The sequence below is a fragment of the Tursiops truncatus genome, unplaced genomic scaffold, assembly GCF_011762595.2.
Source record: "Tursiops truncatus isolate mTurTru1 unplaced genomic scaffold, mTurTru1.mat.Y mat_scaffold_440_arrow_ctg1, whole genome shotgun sequence".
Lineage (NCBI taxonomy): Eukaryota > Metazoa > Chordata > Mammalia > Artiodactyla > Delphinidae > Tursiops > Tursiops truncatus.
In genome coordinates, this window is record NW_022983303.1 from 788 (window position 1) to 15,178 (window position 14,391).

Below are 14,391 nucleotides of genomic sequence, written 5' to 3' on the forward strand. Positions count from 1 at the left end.
TCTAAAACGCGCGTGAGTACCACTGAGGTCTTGTAAGGTTTCTGCCTGAGAGTCGGGCCTGATTTGAATTCGTTTCAGATTACCTAGCCCAGGATATTTCTTGAGGGCAGGGTTGTGTTTGCAAAGCCGCCGGCCGCAGGCCTTGTGAATGATAGGAGCCCTTCGGCACAGTTTGTAAGGTTGTTACGGCAGTGTGCCACAAGGCGGCAGCACTGCTCCGTTTTCTCTCCGGTAACTTGGGGAAACAAAGCCTTAGCGGGGGTCCCGGTGTTGGTTTGGAAATGGGGAGTCGAACGTGGCTAAGCACACACCCCAGGGCTTGCGTATGCTCGCCTCCTGCCCTTAACCTGCACTGCCCCACCCCAGGCATATCGCAAGACTTGCAAGTGGGCTACTCGGAGGGTGCCGTGGTTCGCAGGTGGGTCGACTCTAAGGAAGTGGGCTAGAGGTGGCAACCTGCCTAGCAGGAGCTATGGAGATCCCGTTTCCTCACAGCTCTTCCCTCTCAGCTGCTCCACCATCATCTGGGTGCACCAGGCTTTGCTTACCTGTAGGAGGGCCACGTTGGATCGGGATATTGTGGTAACCACGCAGGGGAGAATGGGCGGTAGAGGTCCGAGGGGCCGCTGGTCAGGTGGCACGTCCTGCTACCTTGTTCCCTCTGCAGCAGCATACTCCAGCCGTGGGACTCAGTCCTGCTGAGGCTCCAGGGGTGTGACACCAGCCGATGTCACAGAGGCCTGAGGTAACAGACTAGGCGTTTCTTAACCCCTTCTTTGCCTTGTCGTTGAACAGTCCTTTTCCCTCTCAGCATAGTTTACATACAGTGTTGCGTCTGCTGAGTTCTACAGCCGCTTGTTGCCATTATAAACGTAGCTGTACCCGTAGGGTTTCAGATTCTTTGCCCTGTTAGTTGATTGAGGAATGTTTTGTAGCGTTCCCTGTGCTTCCGGAGGGTCGCCCTTGATGAGCACTTTTTGATACGTTAAGTGTGTGTCTGTGAATCCCAACCTCCCACTTCACCCTTCCCCGGTCTCCAATTTCCCCTCTGAGAACTCCACGCTTCTTTCTTCCCTCTGTGAACCCTGTGTTTCCTTTGTATCCCTATTTAGACTGCACATATAAGAGATATCCTGCGATATGTGTCTTGCTGTCTCTACCAGAATTAGTGAGATCATCTACTGCTGCACCCACGCTGCTGCAAATGGTATGAGTTCATTTGGTTCTGTGGACGAGTGGTAGTCGAGGGAGTGTAGGTAGCAGAACACCTTTCTCCATTCACCCCTCGTTCGATATTTCGTGCGTTTGCGTGTCTTGGCTGTGGTAAAGGGTACCACAACGACCGCATGGGGTGCAAGTGCTTCCTTCCAATGATGCTAGTCTCTGGTTATCCGACCTGCAGCGGGGTTGCCCAATCTCGTGGTCCCTCCAGTGTTTAGTCTGGTAAGGAACTTGCCTACTGATCTTCCTACCGGCTGTAACAATTTACAATGCCAGCCACAGCAATAGTAGGCTTCTCTGTTGGGCATGCCCTCTTGAGCACTTACGCTTTTAGGGTTTGTGAGGACTGCAGCCAGGGAAACCCTCGTCTAGCTTCCCTTGCACTCTCTAATCAAGACAGATGCTGAGCATCTTTTCATTTGAATGTGCTGTTTTCTAAAACGCGCGTGAGTACCACTGAGGTCTTGTAAGGTTTCTGCCTGAGAGTCGTGCCCGATTTGAATTCGTTTCAGATTACCTAGCCCAGGATATTTCTTGAGGGCAGGGTTGTGTTTGCAAAGCCGCCGGCCGCAGGCCTTGTGAATGATAGGAGCCCTTCGGCACAGTTTGTAAGGTTGTTACGGCAGTGTGCCACAAGGCGGCAGCACTGCTCCGTTTTCTCTCCGGTAACTTGGGGAAACAAAGCCTTAGCGGGGGTCCCGGTGTTGGTTTGGAAATGGGGAGTCGAACGTGGCTAAGCACACACCCCAGGGCTTGCGTATGCTCGCCTCCTGCCCCTTAACCTGCACTGCCCCACCCCAGGCATATCGGAAGACTTGCAAGTGGGGTACTCGGAGGGTGCTTTGGTTCGCAGGTGGGTCGACTCTAAGGAAGTGGGCTGGAGGTGGGAACCTGCCTAGCAGGAGCTGTGGAGATCCCGTTCTTCACAGCTCTTCCCTCTCAGCTGCTCCACCATCATCTGGGTGCACCAGGCTTTACTTACCTGTAGGAGGGCCACGTTGGATCGGGACATTGTGGTACCACGCAGGGGAGAATGGGCGGTAGAGGTCCGAGGGGCCGCTGGTCAGGTGGCACGTCCTGCTACCTTGTTCCCTCAGCAGCAGCATACTCCAGCCGTGGGACCCAGGCCTGCTGAGGCTCCAGGGGTGCGACAACCGGCGGATGTCACAGAGGCCTCAGGTAACAGACTAGGCGTTTCTTAACCCCTTCTTTGCCTTGTCGTTGAACAGTCCTTTTCCCTCTCAGCATAGTTTACATACAGTGTTGCGTCTGCTGAGTTCTACAGCCGCTTGTTGCCATTATAAACGTAGCTGTACCCGTAGGGTTTCAGATTCTTTGCCCTGTTAGTTGATTGAGGAATGTTTTGTAGCGTTCCTGTGCTTCCGGAGGGTCGCCCTTGATGAGCACTTTTTGATACGTTAAGTGTGTGTCTGTGAATCCCAACCTCCCACTTCACCCTTCCCCGGTCTCCAATTTCCCCCTCTGAAACTCCACGCTTCTTTCTTCCCTCTGTGAACCCTGTGTTTCCTTTGTATCCCTATTTAGACTGCACATATAAGAGATATCCTGCGATATGTGTCTTGCTGTCTCTACCAGAATTAGTGAGATCATCTACTGCTGCACCCACGCTGCTGCAAATGGTATGAGTTCATTTGGTTCTGTGGACGAGTGGTAGTCGAGGGAGTGTAGGTAGCAGAACACCTTTCTCCATTCACCCCTCGTTCGATATTTCGTGCGTTTGCGTGTCTTGGCTGTGGTAAAGGGTACCACAACGACCGCTGGGGTGCAAGTGCTTCCTTCCAATGATGCTAGTCTCTGGTTATCCGACCTGCAGCGGGGTTGCCCAATCTCGTGGTCCCTCCAGTGTTTAGTCTGGTAAGGAACTTGCCTACTGATCTTCCTACCGGCTGTTACCAATTTACAATGCCAGCCACAGCAGTAGTAGGCTTCTCTGTTGGGCATGCCCTCTTGAGCACTTACGCTTTTAGGGTTTGTGAGGACTGCAGCCAGGGAAACCCTCGTCTAGCTTCCCTTGCACTCTCTAATCAAGACAGATGCTGAGCATCTTTTCATTTGAATGTGCTGTTTTCTAAAACGCGCGTGAGTACCACTGAGGTCTTGTAAGGTTTCTGCCTGAGAGTCGGGCCCGATTTGAATTCGTTTCAGATTACCTAGCCCAGGATATTTCTTGAGGGCAGGGTTGTGTTTGCAAAGCCGCCGGCCGCAGGCCTTTTGAATGATAGGAGCCCTTCGGCACAGTTTGTAAGGTTGTTACGGCAGTGTGCCACAAGGCGGCAGCACTGCTCCGTTTTCTCTCCGGTAACTTGGGGAAACAAAGCCTTAGCGGGGGTCCCGGTGTTGGTTTGGAAATGGGGAGTCGAACGTGGCTAAGCACACACCCCAGGGCTTGCGTATGCTCGCCTCCTGCCCCTTAACCTGCACTGCCCCACCCCAGGCATATCGCAAGACTTGCAAGTGGGCTACTCGGAGGGTGCGTTGGTTCGCAGGTGGGTCGACTCTAAGGAAGTGGGCTAGAGGTGGGAACCTGCCTAGCAGGAGCTGTGGAGATCCCGTTTCTTCACAGCTCTTCCCTCTCAGCTGCTCCACCATCATCTGGGTGCACCAGGCTTTACTTACCTGTAGGAGGGCCACGTTGGATCGGGACTATTGTGGTACCACGCAGGGGAGAATGGGCGGTAGAGGTCCGAGGGGCCGCTGGTCAGGTGGCACGTCCTGCTACCTTGTTCCCTCAGCAGCAGCATACTCCAGCCGTGGGACCCAGGCCTGCTGAGGCTCCAGGGGTGCGACACCGGCGGATTTCACAGAGGCCTCAGGTAACAGACTAGGCGTTTCTTAACCCCTTCTTTGCCTTGTCGTTGAACAGTCCTTTTCCCTCTCAGCATAGTTTACATACAGTGTTGCGTCTGCTGAGTTCTACAGCCGCTTGTTGCCATTATAAACGTAGCTGTACCCGTAGGGTTTCAGATTCTTTGCCCTGTTAGTTGATTGAGGAATGTTTTGTAGCGTTCCCTGTGCTTCCGGAGGGTCGCCCTTGATGAGCACTTTTTGATACGTTAAGTGTGTGTCTGTGAATCCCAACCTCCCACTTCACCCTTCCCCGGTCTCCAATTTCCCCCTCTGAAGCTCCACGCTTCTTTCTTCCCTCTGTGAACCCTGTGTTTCCTTTGTATCCCTATTTAGACTGCACATATAAGAGATATCCTGCGCTATGTGTCTTGCTGTCTCTACCAGAATTAGTGAGATCATCTACTGCTGCACCCACGCTGCTGCAAATGGTATGAGTTCATTTGGTTCTGTGGACGAGTGGTAGTCGAGGGAGTGTAGGTAGCAGAACACCTTTCTCCATTCACCCCTCGTTCGATATTTCGTGCGTTTGCGTGTCTTGGCTGTGGTAAAGGGTACCACAACGACCGCAGGGGTGCAAGTGCTTCCTTCCAATGATGCTAGTCTCTGGTTATCCGACCTGCAGCGGGGTTGCCCAATCTCGTGGTCCCTCCAGTGTTTAGTCTGGTAAGGAACTTGCCTACTGATCTTCCTACCGGCTGTTACCAATTTACAATGCCAGCCACAGTAGTAGTAGGCTTCTCTGTTGGGCATGCCCTCTTGAGCACTTACGCTTTTAGGGTTTGTGAGGACTGCAGCCAGGGAAACCCTCGTCTAGCTTCCCTTGCACTCTCTAATCAAGACAGATGCTGAGCATCTTTTCATTTGAATGTGCTGTTTTCTAAAACGCGCGTGAGTACCACTGAGGTCTTGTAAGGTTTCTGCCTGAGAGTCGGGCCTGATTTGAATTCGTTTCAGATTACCTAGCCCAGGATATTTCTTGAGGGCAGGGTTGTGTTTGCAAAGCCGCAGGCCGCAGGCCTTGTGAATGATAGGAGCCCTTCCGCACAGTTTGTAAGGTTGTTACGGCAGTGTGCCACAAGGCGGCAGCACTGCTCCGTTTTCTCTCCGGTAACTTGGGGAAACAAAGCCTTAGCGGGGGTCCCGGTGTTGGTTTGGAAATGGGGAGTCGAACGTGGCTAAGCACACACCCCAGGGCTTGCGTATGCTCGCCTCCTGCCCCTTAACCTGCACTGCCCCACCCCAGGCATATCGCAAGACTTGCAAGTGGGCTACTCGGAGGGTGCCGTGGTTCGCAGGTGGGTCGACTCTAAGGAAGTGGGCTAGAGGTGGCAACCTGCCTAGCAGGAGCTGTGGAGATCCCGTTTCCTCACAGCTCTTCCCTCTCAGCTGCTCCACCATCATCTGGGTGCACCAGGCTTTGCTTACCTGTAGGAGGGCCACGTTGGATCGGGATATTGTGGTACCACGCAGGGGAGAATGGGCGGTAGAGGTCCGAGGGGCCGCTGGTCAGGTGGCACGTCCTGCTACCTTGTTCCCTCTGCAGCAGCATACTCCAGCCGTGGGACTCAGTCCTGCTGAGGCTCCAGGGGTGTGACACCAGCCGATGTCACAGAGGCCTGAGGTAACAGACTAGGCGTTTCTTAACCCCTTCTTTGCCTTGTCGTTGAACAGTCCTTTTCCCTCTCAGCATAGTTTACATACAGTGTTGCGTCTGCTGAGTTCTACAGCCGCTTGTTGCCATTATAAACGTAGCTGTACCCGTAGGGTTTCAGATTCTTTGCCCTGTTAGTTGATTGAGGAATGTTTTGTAGCGTTCCCTGTGCTTCCGGAGGGTCGCCCTTGATGAGCACTTTTTGATACGTTAAGTGTGTGTCTGTGAATCCCAACCTCCCACTTCACCCTTCCCCGGTCTCCAATTTCCCCCTCTGAGAACTCCACGCTTCTTTCTTCCCTCTGTGAACCCTGTGTTTCCTTTGTATCCCTATTTAGACTGCACATATAAGAGATATCCTGCGATATGTGTCTTGCTGTCTCTACCAGAATTAGTGAGATCATCTACTGCTGCACCCACGCTGCTGCAAATGGTATGAGTTCATTTGGTTCTGTGGACGAGTGGTAGTCGAGGGAGTGTAGGTAGCAGAACACCTTTCTCCATTCACCCCTCGTTCGATATTTCGTGCGTTTGCGTGTCTTGGCTGTGGTAAAGGGTACCACAACGACCGCTGGGGTGCAAGTGCTTCCTTCCAATGATGCTAGTCTCTGGTTATCCGACCTGCAGCGGGGTTGCCCAATCTCGTGGTCCCTCCAGTGTTTAGTCTGGTAAGGAACTTGCCTACTGATCTTCCTACCGGCTGTTACCAATTTACAATGCCAGCCACAGCAGTAGTAGGCTTCTCTGTTGGGCATGCCCTCTTGAGCACTTACGCTTTTAGGGTTTGTGAGGACTGCAGCCAGGGAAACCCTCGTCTAGCTTCCCTTGCACTCTCTAATCAAGACAGATGCTGAGCATCTTTTCATTTGAATGTGCTGTTTTCTAAACGCGCGTGAGTACCACTGAGGTCTTGTAAGGTTTCTGCCTGAGAGTCGGGCCCTGATTTGAATTCGTTTCAGATTACCTAGCCCAGGATATTTCTTGAGGGCAGGGTTGTGTTTGCAAAGCCGCCGGCCGCAGGCCTTGTGAATGATAGGAGCCCTTCGGCACAGTTTGTAAGGTTGTTACGGCAGTGTGCCACAAGGCGGCAGCACTGCTCCGTTTTCTCTCCGGTAACTTGGGGAAACAAAGCCTTAGCGGGGGTCCCGGTGTTGGTTTGGAAATGGGGAGTCGAACGTGGCTAAGCACACACCCCAGGGCTTGCGTATGCTCGCCTCCTGCCCCTTAACCTGCACTGCCCCACCCCAGGCATATCGGAAGACTTGCAAGTGGGGTACTCGGAGGGTGCTTTGGTTGCAGGTGGGTCGACTCTAAGGAAGTGGGCTGGAGGTGGGAACCTGCCTAGCAGGAGCTGTGGAGATCCCGTTCTTCACAGCTCTTCCCTCTCAGCTGCTCCACCATCATCTGGGTGCACCAGGCTTTACTTACCTGTAGGAGGGCCACGTTGGATCGGGACATTGTGGTACCACGCAGGGGAGAATGGGCGGTAGAGGTCCGAGGGGCCGCTGGTCAGGTGGCACGTCCTGCTACCTTGTTCCCTCAGCAGCAGCATACTCCAGCCGTGGGACCCAGGCCTGCTGAGGCTCCAGGGGTGCGACACCGGCGGATTTCACAGAGGCCTCAGGTAACAGACTAGGCGTTTCTTAACCCCTTCTTTGCCTTGTCGTTGAACAGTCCTTTTCCCTCTCAGCATAGTTTACATACGGTGTTGCGTCTGCTGAGTTCTACAGCCGCTTGTTGCCATTATAAACGTAGCTGTACCCGTAGGGTTTCAGATTCTTTGCCCTGTTAGTTGATTGAGGAATGTTTTGTAGCGTTCCCTGTGCTTCCGGAGGGTCGCCCTTGATGAGCACTTTTTGATACGTTAAGTGTGTGTCTGTGAATCCCAACCTCCCACTTCACCCTTCCCCGGTCTCCAATTTCCCCCTCTGAAACTCCACGCTTCTTTCTTCCCTCTGTGAACCCTGTGTTTCCTTTGTATCCCTATTTAGACTGCACATATAAGAGATATCCTGCGATATGTGTCTTGCTGTCTCTACCAGAATTAGTGAGATCATCTACTGCTGCACCCACGCTGCTGCAAATGGTATGAGTTCATTTGGTTCTGTGGACGAGTGGTAGTCGAGGGAGTGTAGGTAGCAGAACACCTTTCTCCATTCACCCCTCGTTCGATATTTCGTGCGTTTGCGTGTCTTGGCTGTGGTAAAGGGTACCACAACGACCGCAGGGGTGCAAGTGCTTCCTTCCAATGATGCTAGTCTCTGGTTATCCGACCTGCAGCGGGGTTGCCCAATCTCGTGGTCCCTCCAGTGTTTAGTCTGGTAAGGAACTTGCCTACTGATCTTCCTACCGGCTGTTACCAATTTACAATGCCAGCCACAGCAGTAGTAGGCTTCTCTGTTGGGCATGCCCTCTTGAGCACTTACGCTTTTAGGGTTTGTGAGGACTGCAGCCAGGGAAACCCTCGTCTAGCTTCCCTTGCACTCTCTAATCAAGACAGATGCTGAGCATCTTTTCATTTGAATGTGCTGTTTTCTAAAACGCGCGTGAGTACCACTGAGGTCTTGTAAGGTTTCTGCCTGAGAGTCGGGCCTGATTTGAATTCGTTTCAGATTACCTAGCCCAGGATATTTCTTGAGGGCAGGGTTGTGTTTGCAAAGCCGCCGGCCGCAGGCCTTGTGAATGATAGGAGCCCTTCGGCACAGTTTGTAAGGTTGTTACGGCAGTGTGCCACAAGGCGGCAGCACTGCTCCGTTTTCTCTCCGGTAACTTGGGGAAACAAAGCCTTAGCGGGGGTCCCGGTGTTGGTTTGGAAATGGGGAGTCGAACGTGGCTAAGCACACACCCCAGGGCTTGCGTATGCTCGCCTCCTGCCCCTTAACCTGCACTGCCCCACCCCAGGCATATCGCAAGACTTGCAAGTGGGCTACTCGGAGGGTGCCGTGGTTCGCAGGTGGGTCGACTCTAAGGAAGTGGGCTAGAGGTGGCAACCTGCCTAGCAGGAGCTATGGAGATCCCGTTTCCTCACAGCTCTTCCCTCTCAGCTGCTCCACCATCATCTGGGTGCACCAGGCTTTGCTTACCTGTAGGAGGGCCACGTTGGATCGGGATATTGTGGTACCACGCAGGGGAGAATGGGCGGTAGAGGTCCGAGGGGCCGCTGGTCAGGTGGCACGTCCTGCTACCTTGTTCCCTCTGCAGCAGCATACTCCAGCCGTGGGACTCAGTCCTGCTGAGGCTCCAGGGGTGTGACACCAGCCGATGTCACAGAGGCCTGAGGTAACAGACTAGGCGTTTCTTAACCCCTTCTTTGCCTTGTCGTTGAACAGTCCTTTTCCCTCTCAGCATAGTTTACATACAGTGTTGCGTCTGCTGAGTTCTACAGCCGCTTGTTGCCATTATAAACGTAGCTGTACCCGTAGGGTTTCAGATTCTTTGCCCTGTTAGTTGATTGAGGAATGTTTTGTAGCGTTCCCTGTGCTTCCGGAGGGTCGCCCTTGATGAGCACTTTTTGATACGTTAAGTGTGTGTCTGTGAATCCCAACCTCCCACTTCACCCTTCCCCGGTCTCCAATTTCCCCCTCTGAGAACTCCACGCTTCTTTCTTCCCTCTGTGAACCCTGTGTTTCCTTTGTATCCCTATTTAGACTGCACATATAAGAGATATCCTGCGATATGTGTCTTGCTGTCTCTACCAGAATTAGTGAGATCATCTACTGCTGCACCCACGCTGCTGCAAATGGTATGAGTTCATTTGGTTCTGTGGACGAGTGGTAGTCGAGGGAGTGTAGGTAGCAGAACACCTTTCTCCATTCACCCCTCGTTCGATATTTCGTGCGTTTGCGTGTCTTGGCTGTGGTAAAGGGTACCACAACGACCCTGGGGTGCAAGTGCTTCCTTCCAATGATGCTAGTCTCTGGTTATCCGACCTGCAGCGGGGTTGCCCAATCTCGTGGTCCCTCCAGTGTTTAGTCTGGTAAGGACCTTGCCTACTGATCTTCCTACCGGCTGTTACCAATTTACAATGCCAGCCACAGCAAGTAGTAGGCTTCTCTGTTGGGCATGCCCTCTTGAGCACTTACGCTTTTAGGGTTTGTGAGGACTGCAGCCAGGGAAACCCTCGTCTAGCTTCCCTTGCACTCTCTAATCAAGACAGATGCTGAGCATCTTTTCATTTGAATGTGCTGTTTTCTAAAACGCGCGTGAGTACCACTGAGGTCTTGTAAGGTTTCTGCCTGAGAGTCGGGCCCGATTTGAATTCGTTTCAGATTACCTAGCCCAGGATATTTCTTGAGGGCAGGGTTGTGTTTGCAAAGCCGCCGGCCGCAGGCCTTTTGAATGATAGGAGCCCTTCGGCACAGTTTGTAAGGTTGTTACGGCAGTGTGCCACAAGGCGGCAGCACTGCTCCGTTTTCTCTCCGGTAACTTGGGGAAACAAAGCCTTAGCGGGGGTCCCGGTGTTGGTTTGGAAATGGGGAGTCGAACGTGGCTAAGCACACACCCCAGGGCTTGCGTATGCTCGCCTCCTGCCCCTTAACCTGCACTGCCCCACCCCAGGCATATCGGAAGACTTGCAAGTGGGGTACTCGGAGGGTGCTTTGGTTTGCAGGTGGGTCGACTCTAAGGAAGTGGGCTGGAGGTGGGAACCTGCCTAGCAGGAGCTGTGGAGATCCCGTTCTTCACAGCTCTTCCCTCTCAGCTGCTCCACCATCATCTGGGTGCACCAGGCTTTACTTACCTGTAGGAGGGCCACGTTGGATCGGGACATTGTGGTACCACGCAGGGGAGAATGGGCGGTAGAGGTCCGAGGGGCCGCTGGTCAGGTGGCACGTCCTGCTACCTTGTTCCCTCAGCAGCAGCATACTCCAGCCGTGGGACCCAGGCCTGCTGAGGCTCCAGGGGTGCGACACCGGCGGATTTCACAGAGGCCTCAGGTAACAGACTAGGCGTTTCTTAACCCCTTCTTTGCCTTGTCGTTGAACAGTCCTTTTCCCTCTCAGCATAGTTTACATACAGTGTTGCGTCTGCTGAGTTCTACAGCCGCTTGTTGCCATTATAAACGTAGCTGTACCCGTAGGGTTTCAGATTCTTTGCCCTGTTAGTTGATTGAGGAATGTTTTGTAGCGTTCCCTGTGCTTCCGGAGGGTCGCCCTTGATGAGCACTTTTTGATACGTTAAGTGTGTGTCTGTGAATCCCAACCTCCCACTTCACCCTTCCCCGGTCTCCAATTTCCCCCTCTGAAACTCCACGCTTCTTTCTTCCCTCTGTGAACCCTGTGTTTCCTTTGTATCCCTATTTAGACTGCACATATAAGAGATATCCTGCGCTATGTGTCTTGCTGTCTCTACCAGAATTAGTGAGATCATCTACTGCTGCACCCACGCTGCTGCAAATGGTATGAGTTCATTTGGTTCTGTGGACGAGTGGTAGTCGAGGGAGTGTAGGTAGCAGAACACCTTTCTCCATTCACCCCTCGTTCGATATTTCGTGCGTTTGCGTGTCTTGGCTGTGGTAAAGGGTACCACAACGACCGCAGGGGTGCAAGTGCTTCCTTCCAATGATGCTAGTCTCTGGTTATCCGACCTGCAGCGGGGTTGCCCAATCTCGTGGTCCCTCCAGTGTTTAGTCTGGTAAGGAACTTGCCTACTGATCTTCCTACCGGCTGTACCAATTTACAATGCCAGCCACAGCAGTAGTAGGCTTCTCTGTTGGGCATGCCCTCTTGAGCACTTACGCTTTTAGGGTTTGTGAGGACTGCAGCCAGGGAAACCCTCGTCTAGCTTCCCTTGCACTCTCTAATCAAGACAGATGCTGAGCATCTTTTCATTTGAATGTGCTGTTTTCTAAAACGCGCGTGAGTACCACTGAGGTCTTGTAAGGTTTCTGCCTGAGAGTCGGGCCCGATTTGAATTCGTTTCAGATTACCTAGCCCAGGATATTTCTTGAGGGCAGGGTTGTGTTTGCAAAGCCGCCGGCCGCAGGCCTTGTGAATGATAGGAGCCCTTCGGCACAGTTTGTAAGGTTGTTACGGCAGTGTGCCACAAGGCGGCAGCACTGCTCCGTTTTCTCTCCGGTAACTTGGGGAAACAAAGCCTTAGCGGGGGTCCCGGTGTTGGTTTGGAAATGGGGAGTCGAACGTGGCTAAGCACACACCCCAGGGCTTGCGTATGCTCGCCTCCTGCCCCTTAACCTGCACTGCCCCACCCCAGGCATATCGCAAGACTTGCAAGTGGGCTACTCGGAGGGTGCCGTGGTTTCGCAGGTGGGTCGACTCTAAGGAAGTGGGCTAGAGGTGGCAACCTGCCTAGCAGGAGCTATGGAGATCCCGTTTCCTTCACAGCTCTTCCCTCTCAGCTGCTCCACCATCATCTGGGTGCACCAGGCTTTGACTTACCTGTAGGAGGGCCACGTTGGATCGGGATATTGTGGTACCACGCAGGGGAGAATGGGCGGTAGAGGTCCGAGGGGCCGCTGGTCAGGTGGCACGTCCTGCTACCTTGTTCCCTCAGCAGCAGCATACTCCAGCCGTGGGACCCAGGCCTGCTGAGGCTCCAGGGGTGCTGACACCAGGCCGATGTCACAGAGGCCTCGAGGTAACAGACTAGGCGTTTCTTAACCCCTTCTTTGCCTTGTCGTTGAACAGTCCTTTTCCCTCTCAGCATAGTTTACATACAGTGTTGCGTCTGCTGAGTTCTACAGCCGCTTGTTGCCATTATAAACGTAGCTGTACCCGTAGGGTTTCAGATTCTTTGCCCTGTTAGTTGATTGAGGAATGTTTTGTAGCGTTCCCTGTGCTTCCGGAGGGTCGCCCTTGATGAGCACTTTTTGATACGTTAAGTGTGTGTCTGTGAATCCCAACCTCCCACTTCACCCTTCCCCGGTCTCCAATTTCCCCCTCTGAGAACTCCACGCTTCTTTCTTCCCTCTGTGAACCCTGTGTTTCCTTTGTATCCCTATTTAGACTGCACATATAAGAGATATCCTGCGATATGTGTCTTGCTGTCTCTACCAGAATTAGTGAGATCATCTACTGCTGCACCCACGCTGCTGCAAATGGTATGAGTTCATTTGGTTCTGTGGACGAGTGGTAGTCGAGGGAGTGTAGGTAGCAGAACACCTTTCTCCATTCACCCCTCGTTCGATATTTCGTGCGTTTGCGTGTCTTGGCTGTGGTAAAGGGTAACACAACGACCGCAGGGGTGCAAGTGCTTCCTTCCAATGATGCTAGTCTCTGGTTATCCGACCTGCAGCGGGGTTGCCCAATCTCGTGGTCCCTCCAGTGTTTAGTCTGGTAAGGAACTTGCCTACTGATCTTCCTACCGGCTGTTACCAATTTACAATGCCAGCCACAGCAGTAGTAGGCTTCTCTGTTGGGCATGCCCTCTTGAGCACTTACGCTTTTAGGGTTTGTGAGGACTGCAGCCAGGGAAACCCTCGTCTAGCTTCCCTTGCACTCTCTAATCAAGACAGATGCTGAGCATCTTTTCATTTGAATGTGCTGTTTTCTAAAACGCGCGTGAGTACCACTGAGGTCTTGTAAGGTTTCTGCCTGAGAGTCGGGCCTGATTTGAATTCGTTTCAGATTACCTAGCCCAGGATATTTCTTGAGGGCAGGGTTGTGTTTGCAAAGCCGCCGGCCGCAGGCCTTGTGAATGATAGGAGCCCTTCGGCACAGTTTGTAAGGTTGTTACGGCAGTGTGCCACAAGGCGGCAGCACTGCTCCGTTTTCTCTCCGGTAACTTGGGGAAACAAAGCCTTAGCGGGGGTCCCGGTGTTGGTTTGGAAATGGGGAGTCGAACGTGGCTAAGCACACACCCAGGGCTTGCGTATGCTCGCCTCCTGCCCCTTAACCTGCACTGCCCCACCCCAGGCATATCGCAAGACTTGCAAGTGGGCTACTCGGAGGGTGCCGTGGTTTCGCAGGTGGGTCGACTCTAAGGAAGTGGGCTAGAGGTGGCAACCTGCCTAGCAGGAGCTATGGAGATCCCGTTTCTTCACAGCTCTTCCCTCTCAGCTGCTCCACCATCATCTGGGTGCACCAGGCTTTACTTACCTGTAGGAGGGCCACGTTGGATCGGGACATTGTGGTACCACGCAGGGGAGAATGGGCGGTAGAGGTCCGAGGGGCCGCTGGTCAGGTGGCACGTCCTGCTACCTTGTTCCCTCTGCAGCAGCATACTCCAGCCGTGGGACTCAGTCCTGCTGAGGCTCCAGGGGTGTGACACCAGCCGATGTCACAGAGGCCTGAGGTAACAGACTAGGCGTTTCTTAACCCCTTCTTTGCCTTGTCGTTGAACAGTCCTTTTCCCTCTCAGCATAGTTTACATACAGTGTTGCGTCTGCTGAGTTCTACAGCCGCTTGTTGCCATTATAAACGTAGCTGTACCCGTAGGGTTTCAGATTCTTTGCCCTGTTAGTTGATTGAGGAATGTTTTGTAGCGTTCCCTGTGCTTCCGGAGGGTCGCCCTTGATGAGCACTTTTTGATACGTTAAGTGTGTGTCTGTGAATCCCAACCTCCCACTTCACCCTTCCCCGGTCTCCAATTTCCCCCTCTGAGAACTCCACGCTTCTTTCTTCCCTCTGTGAACCCTGTGTTTCCTTTGTATCCCTATTTAGACTGCACATATAAGAGATATCCTGCGATATGTG

At 53.1% G+C, this 14,391-nt stretch overlaps 3 long non-coding RNA genes across 5 annotated transcripts; all 3 read left to right on the plus strand.

Moving 5' to 3' along the window:
• The first annotated feature begins 631 nt into the window (after nt 1-631).
• LOC141277763 (uncharacterized) lies at nt 632-2,349 on the plus strand. Its single transcript, XR_012329574.1, has 3 exons — nt 632-745; nt 1,113-1,207; nt 2,319-2,349. It is a non-coding gene; the product is annotated as an uncharacterized lncRNA (long non-coding RNA).
• A 3,079-nt stretch (nt 2,350-5,428) lies between these two features.
• Nucleotides 5,429-7,890, plus strand: LOC141277761 (uncharacterized). 2 transcript variants are annotated; one of them, XR_012329571.1, is made up of 4 exons: nt 5,429-5,710; nt 6,079-6,173; nt 7,284-7,364; nt 7,732-7,890. It is a non-coding gene; the product is annotated as an uncharacterized lncRNA (long non-coding RNA). The 2 variants fall into 2 exon arrangements; XR_012329570.1 differs by having other exon boundaries at nt 5,430-5,710; nt 7,287-7,364.
• Nucleotides 7,891-8,005: 115 nt separating this feature from the next.
• LOC141277756 (uncharacterized) lies at nt 8,006-12,280 on the plus strand. 2 transcript variants are annotated; one of them, XR_012329565.1, is made up of 5 exons: nt 8,006-9,019; nt 9,388-9,482; nt 10,594-10,674; nt 11,042-11,136; nt 12,251-12,280. It is a non-coding gene; the product is annotated as an uncharacterized lncRNA (long non-coding RNA). The 2 variants fall into 2 exon arrangements; XR_012329564.1 differs by having other exon boundaries at nt 8,018-9,019; nt 10,597-10,674.
• Nucleotides 12,281-14,391: the final 2,111 nt, after the last annotated feature.